General features: G+C 44.3%; 1 pseudogene across 1 annotated transcript; it reads left to right on the top strand.

Annotated features, from left to right (window-relative positions):
- The first annotated feature begins 486 nt into the window (after positions 1–486).
- Positions 487–7,261, top strand: LOC309327057 (vomeronasal type-2 receptor 26-like; annotated as a pseudogene). Its single transcript, XR_014161596.1, has 6 exons — positions 487–1,431; positions 2,227–2,518; positions 2,811–3,613; positions 4,323–4,544; positions 5,542–5,668; positions 6,351–7,261. The product of XR_014161596.1 is annotated as a vomeronasal type-2 receptor 26-like (transcript).
- Positions 7,262–7,897: the final 636 nt, after the last annotated feature.

The following is a 7,897-nucleotide window of genomic DNA, read 5'->3' as shown; positions in this document are numbered from 1 at the left end:
AACCAACCCCAGAGAGCTCCCCTCTGTTGGAGAAGCCTTTCAAAGATGGGGTGGAAATTCACTTGAAGTGGCTTTGAAGCCACCAAGGCGCTACTTCCCTTCAGGGAGAGAACCAGAAGAGAGCGGCAGGAATCAAGCAGCCCAGACCCACCCAAAGGGGCCAGAGATGGGCTTGAGAAAACCCTCCCCATCGCAGGCTCCACCAGTCTCTGTCTCTAGCAGCCTCCAGGAAGCAAGATCCCACCACCATATATCCCGTTCACAGTACTGAGGATTCTCAGCATTCTCCATTTATTCCTTCATATTTATTTACTTGTGGAATCTATATAACGCCCTATGCCTGGAGGCCTCAGGGTGGTTCAGAGAGCAAAATCAAAATGTAAAACCACAATATATATAATCAAATAAAAACTACAACCCAATAACAGCCTCTGCCCTCCCAAAAATACTCTACATTTTAAAAGAGTTTGGATGCCTGGGATACGATGCTGGGACTTCTTCATCTGGCTGCTGTCCATCCCTGACTGTCCGACCTCTTCTTAAAAACCTCCAATGAATCATAGAATGGGAGACTTGGAAAGGGACCCCAAGGTCCTCTAGTCCAACCCTCTGCAATGCAGGAATCTCAGCTAAAGAATCCCAACAGATAGCCATCCAACCTCTGCTTCAAAACGTCCAAGGAAGGAGAGTCCATGGTCGGATCCAGCTCCTTCTTTGGTGCTTGTGAGCAAAGTTCAGGCCAAACTTCCAACTCCCAAACACACCCCTTGACTTCTGTCCAACATGTTTTTCTCCAGCTCTGCACCTGCTGCTTTAGCCATTCAAGACTCCAGAAAGTTATTGTGATGAAACTTATTCCACTTGGAATAATCAAAATTATGGTCTTCTCATCTTCTGAAAGCTCAGGAGATATTTCTGTAGATTGCATGAGGCTCGGAAAGCAACAGCAGCATGACAATATTAATTGCACTGTGTCTAGGAGGAAAAAGTTGGTGCAGAGAATATTTCCTGTGCTGGAGACAGACTGAGTCAAGATGCAGAGCTGGCGAAAGAGGGGTGTGCCTGCCTTGGGCTTCCGAGCTCTGAAGGTAGAGCTGAAAACCACCCAGATTGGGAAAGCCCAGGCAGTCCGGCCTTGAAAGAGTCTTTGGGTTCTTCTGCTTTGCCTCCTTGGCAGGTAAGAGGAGGAGGAGGCAGAGCCAGAATGAGATCCCTGCTCCTTCTGTTGCTGCTTCTGCTGCTCATGATGCCCTTTGGAGTCTGCGGGAACCACAAGGCGAAATGCCCCTTGAATCTGGTCAGGGATGAAACGGATGCTCGCAATTACTACCGGCCTGGACACTTTCTCATCAGTGGGATCATCTCTCCAAAACGCTTTGTTGAGGAAACGCCATACAACTTTTCTCAGACACCCTTCGCCAGGACTGAAGTGTATCTACTTATATGCAGATGGTTTCATGGTCCTCCACTCCTTATAATGGTTCCTATTTATCAAGGAAATAGCCCCTTTCTCAGGGCTGGGGAGCCAAGGGCTGGTGTTGCAGGACTACCCTGCCCTGACTACTGGGCTTGCTGTTGGAGGAGCTGGGAGCTGGGGAGGGGTGTCTAGTAAAAGATTCTAGTAAAGGGGGGTGCTCATTCGTGTAGTTTCTGATCCAGAATATGGACAAAATTATAATTTTACCACACACTCAAACCTGCAAGCCACCAGGCCCCTTATGTAACTAAAAGGGGACTGAGGTATTTGGTGCTTCTCTTCCGTCAATAAAATTGTCTCTTATCTACCTATAGTCTAGCCCCTTGGAAGAAGCCAAAGACCACTGCAAAAAAAGCAGCCTTTGCAGCAACTTCCCAGTATATCTCAAATGTTGAGGGGCGCCTTCATTTCTTACTCATAGAACCACAGAAGAATAGAAACATAGAGTTGTAGAGATGGAAGGGACCTGGAGGAATCTCACCTGGAGCATCCATGACACATGGTCACCTTCGGAGGGAGTCTGTTCCACTGTTGAACAGCTGTGTGCTGTTTGCATCAAAGCTCCGGTTATGGAGCAGAGATTTCCAAACTTTTATTTTATGCTAGACAGGAAAAGGTTTGATGTCGATGCAAAAGGATGGATAAACAAAGAAACAAACAAATATTAATCTTTGTGGATCATATAATGTCCCCAACCCCATTAATATGAATGCCAGTTTCACTCTTTTTAAAGAATTCATTTATTGCAGGGAGGCAGCTAGGTTCTACTGGCACATGTTGTCTTTCCTGCTCACCATCCAAGAGATCAACCGGGATCTCAGGCTCTTACCCAACATCACCCTGGGCTACAACATCTATGAGAACTATTTCGATGCAAGGATGACTTCGGACGCCATGCTAGAGCTGCTTGCAGGCAGTGGATGCAATATTCCCAATTATCACTGTGGAGAACAGAATCACCTGCTGGCTGTTATGGAAAGAAGCAACACTTTCATCTCAAGAGTGATTTCAGCCTTGTCAGGCATCTACAAAATCCCACAGGTAAGTATTGGGAGAGCATGGAAGGACAGAGAATTTCAACTGTGTAAAATTCTATTTTCTCTTGAGAGGGGTCAAGCAGGGATATTTTTAAAAATGGGAAAATCCTGAGCTATGGATGCTACATCCCTTTTTCAAAACTGAGCCTTCACCAACTTGACACCTCCAGATGTTTCAGACTAAAACTCCCATCAGCCTCAGCCAGCAGAGATTTAGATATCAGTCATTACAGATAATTAAATATCTGTTATGCTGAAATTAAAGTAAATTGCTGGTCTTTTGCTTTCCTTGCTAGATCAGTCGTGGTTTTACTGTCCAGTTTCTCGAAGGTAAAACCCTGTCCCTTTTGTCTACCGGATGAGTCCCAAAGAGGAAAGTCAGTACCAGGAGATTGTTGAATTGTTCCTGTATTTTGGATGGACGTGGATTGGCCTCTTCACTCCAGACAATGACAGTGGAGAAAGATTTGTGAGCGCTTTGAAACCTCTGATGCTCAGCAAAGGGATCTGCATTGCTTTATCAAAAAGAGTACCAGAAAATGATCCAGGTCAATTTATCAGGCCTGGGGAACCTTTTTTCCTATGGAGACAAGTTGGGATATTTGTTTCCTATATAACCAATGCAGTAGGTATCATAATACTCCTGTCAATAAACATGGTATATGAGAAGGAAATAGGGGCAAAAGTCTGGATCACAACAGCTTTGCTAGAAATCAGAAATGGCTTTTACATCCCTCCAAATTTATTCCAGCACCTCCATGGTTCTCTGTCCTTTGCAATTCAGATTGGAATAAGGAGCAGCAAAGGTGAGAAATTGCAGTTCAATCTTAGGGATTATTTCAATCAAGCATTTGAGTGTTCATATTCAAAGCATTTGTTGTCCGTGAAAGGCAGGATAAGATGCAAAGAGGAGGAGAACCTGCAGCCATTACCCCAAGAGGAGTATGAGAGAGCCCTGTCTTATGACAGCTATGGCACTTACATCAATGTTCAGGCTGTGGCTCAGGCCTTGCATGCTTCGCTTTCATCGAGATCCCAGAGGAGGCTGATGGTGGAGGAAGGAGAGCAATGGGGACCCCAAAGGCTACAGCCGTGGCAGGTATTTCCTTCCCCTTTTTGCAACCTGCAGTCCACACTGATGCTGATCTTGACTGGGGATAAACATGCAACATATCATAATTACTATTAGTATTAGTAATAGTAGCATACCGCCCAACATTTCTCTGATGAAAATAGGGACATCCCATTCCATAATGAAAATTTTACTGTTGATACCTAGGGCTTTTTTTCTGGGGGGTCGGGATGCACTCAAACTCAGTTCTGGCACCTCTCAGGCGGGTACCATTGCCATTCTCAGAGAGAGGTGTTCATGGTGATTTCCGGCACGCTCTTTGCTAGAAATCTAGCACTGTTTATATCCCACACATCTTTTTGGCTTTCCTCAGCACTCTGGGCAGCTCCCAAAATAAAGAAATTCATACTAAAATATAAAACATATTAATATTCCCGATACAGGATTGGACGGCTTGTGGGTTGGACAACTCCACATTTGCCAACTTTTCTCCAATGAAGAAAAGGAAAAGTGGGACATTCCGGGATCAAATGAAAAACTGTCTCTAATCCAGGGACATCCCTGGAAAATTGGGGCACTTGCAGGGTCTGTAGTAATAATAATGGCTGAATAGGAATTCCAGTCTACATGAGATACACGCAGGCCCCAAATCATAAGAGGTTGAAGTGAGTAGGACTGAGATATCCATCTTGGCTTCAATGTTTCTCAGTGCTGGTGCTTTCCCCTGTCATTCCAGCTTCACCCTTTCTTGAGAGAAATTCGGTGTCTGAATACTTCCAGAGGCAGGCTGTGCTTGGATGAGAACTGGGAGCTGCCAGGAGACTTCAATATTATGAACTGGGTGATCTCTCCCAATAAGTCTTGTGTCGTTATTGGGAATATAAGGAGAGAGACATCTGCTAGCATAAAGTTCACCATTAACCCAGAAGCCATTGAGTGGCCCAAGAAATTCAACAAGGTAGGAGGAATCACAGAGAGGGGAGGCTAGGAGATCCCAGCTTTCCTTGAACAACTGCTGCAAAATGGCTATATCAGGTTGACCAATGATGTCTTGACCGTCCAATAACAGCTGCAACGGCCACTCCTTCTTTCCACAGCAGCTGAGATAGGAGGGAAATTTGGGGTGCTCACAGAAAGCATAGAGCCCAGAGGTACTTAGAAAAGACACTATCTATTTCCGAGCCAGACTGAGAATTTAAGAATTCTCGATAGAATCTTTAACCAAATGGACTACATAGATAAGAAGAAAAGGGAAAGCCCCTAGTAAAAGGGAACTATTGGGTTTTCATACATGCAGAAGGATGGAAAGCGATTTATTTTAGAAATGATGATTACTGATTTATTGTGGATTTCTTAAATTTGTGGAGTAAGCTCACTTGTAGGTGTTGCAAATGTTAAAGTATTGTATGTGCAGGAATAGAGAAGTGCACAGTTGTTGGTAAAAGATGATAATTTAAAAAAGCAACAACCCTATTGTAACATAAGGTTAACGTTAAGAAATGGCATGTAAACTAGAAATAACTAGGGAAATAGATCAGCGACAAAAGGAAACCTTGCATTCCTCAAGAACAGAGTGAGGGAAACCAATATTTGGAAAAGTCATATCAATTTTATCTGAATTAGTGGTTGAGAGATTATCCGAATCCTGAAATTTGGGGAAATCACATTTCAGACTCCATTGCTATCTTCTTTGAAGATTTTTTAGGCAGGGAAGCAGGTAAACGGAGAAGAGGAATCAGAGTTCTGTGGTGCAAACCTCAGTTGTCCTGAACGAATTATGAAGAACATGATATTCTGGTCACTCCAATGGTCAGTGGGGGGTTGAAAGGACCCTGATGAGGGGGTCAAAGACTGCAGTCCAGAGATCCGTTTCAATTCACTGTATGAGTGAATTACATACCCACAAATACTCCTAACTGTTCCTCTTTCTTGCACCTTCTTGTCTTTCTGGTTAGGGCGTACCTCGTTCCAGGTGTACAGAAAGATGTCAGCCTGGATATGCCAAGGTGGTTCTAGAAGGAAAGCCCATTTGCTGCTATGCTTGTGCTCAGTGTGCGGAAGGAACCTTCTCCGCCCAGGAAGGTGGGTGACTCCAAGGGGGAAGGAACTTCTGGAGAGAGTAAACACAGGGCAGAAATTCAGTCTCACCCACTTTTTGTGAGATTTCTGCAGACACTGGGGAATGTGGATTCTTCCTCGACATCCATAGGATTAATCAACTTTATTACATCCAGGAAGGGAGTTGAAAGGAGTGGCCATAAGGAAGAAATCTCTGGGGTTGAAAGTGAGCAGCTGTGAGAGGAATGCCCATAAAGGATTCCTTTTTTATTTTTTATACCAAGTCACACCAAAAAGGAAATAATTTTGATATTTATAAAAAATAATGGACAGGTGATGCAAACCAGCAAATTTTTAATAGCAAATGCACAATAAAAAATAATACTTCATATGAAAATTATTACAATATAATCAATGGACTGTTTTGATCTCACTACTATGAACATTGCATGGAAGCAACAGAAAACTGCATTTAAAATGTCAAGTTAAAGAGCTGTTTCTTCAGGACTAGGCAGGATCCAAACAATGCAGTTAACAGAAGTGGAGTGCTCATTGCTACTCAGTTTATCCTAGATCACAAGGTTGCTTGACCTATTTTAACATTCTTATTTCCTGAGGTCCACCACAGACTTTTTCAAAACGTAAAAGAGCACCGATCATGAGGGATGTAACTGATGCTGCAGCCACTCTTTTTCCTCTTTCCCAGATGCAGAACATTGCACCAAATGCTCAGAAGATCACCATTCAAACAAGGACAGAGATCAATGTGTCCCCAAGATTACCACCTTCCTGACTTATGGAGAATATTTGGGAATGGTGTTAGCTTCCATTGCCCTCTTCTTGTCCTTAACAGCAGACACTGTGTTGGGAATCTTCATTAAATACAAGGAAACTCCCATTGTCAAAGCCAACAACCGGGACCTCTCCTACATCCTCCTCGTCTCCCTCCTGCTTTCCTTTCTGTCCTCCTTCCTCTTCATCGGGCGCCCAAGGAAAGAGACCTGCCTTCTCCGACAAACGGCCTTCAGCATCATCTTCTCAGTTGCTGTTTCTTCTGTCTTGGCAAAGACCATCACGATGGTGCTGGCCTTCCTGGCCACAAAGCCGGGGAACAGGCTGAGGAGATGGCTGGGCCAGAGTCTGGCCAACTCCATTGTCATCTCCTGTTCTGGGGGGCAAGTTCTCATCTGCACCATCTGGCTGGGCTCTTCTCCCCCATTCCCAGAGCCCGACATGCGCTCCCAGGTGGAAGAGATCATCCTGCAATGCAACGAAGGGTCTGTGGCCATGTTCTACGTTGCCCTCGGCTACCTGGGCTTCTTGGCTGCCACCTGCTTCACGGTGGCTTTCCTAGCCAGGAAGCTGCCTGGCTCCTTCAACGAAGCCAAGCTGATCACCTTCAGCATGCTGGTCTTCTGCAGTGTTTGGGTGTCTTTTGTGCCCACCTACCTGAGCACCAAGGGCAAGTACATGGTGGCCGTGCAGATCTTCTCTATGTTGGCCTCCAGCGCTGGGCTTCTGGGCTGCATCTTCCTTCCCAAGTGCTACATTATTGTGCTGAGGCCTGAGCTGAACACAAAGGAGCACCTGACAACAAGGAATTCAGGGGACATCTGATTCTTAAAATAGTCCATGTTCCTGATGTCCAGAAGTGCCTAAAGGAAACACAGCTACTCACCCATGCTGTTTATTCTCCATCTCTGAAAGAGATTGTGTTCCTTCTTAGCCTGGATTTTAGGAAGTCCTGCTGACATGAAAAGTAAGATGGGAGGAAATGATTTGCTCCCTTGCTTTGCCAAGGACTACAATGAGTCCTGTTCTACTGCCCTTAGTTTGTAAACTATTATCTTTTAATAATTTTGTGTTTTGGAAACTTATATTTATCTCACAACAAGATAGTTTAGAGGGAGAGGAGTTAGGTTTTTGAGTCTGTTTGCTTTGTCATGACTACCTATTAACCATATCAATTCTGATATTCAACAATACTGTTTGGTTATGCCAGTTCTATGTATTCAATTTTCTATGCGCCATTTCCCGCATTTATGCACTATCATTCATAAGCTCACTTCACATCATTTCGTTCTCCTAAGCTTTGTATATCAATAAACTGAGAAATTCATTTAAGACATCTTCCGTAGTCTGTTGGTTTAATTTCTGTATCGTGTAAGCTCTGCTCCCTGTTCCAAAGAGTAGCAACTGACCTTAGCCAAGCCTTGACTGGGATCCAGTGAATTTGATTGCACTGGCCAGGGT

Source organism: Podarcis erhardii (assembly GCF_964252035.2).
Source record: "Podarcis erhardii genome assembly, chromosome: 13".
NCBI classification, from domain to species: Eukaryota; Metazoa; Chordata; class Lepidosauria; order Squamata; family Lacertidae; genus Podarcis; species Podarcis erhardii.
Note: the sequence above shows the minus strand (reverse complement) of the source record. Positions and strands in the feature narration are given on the sequence as shown.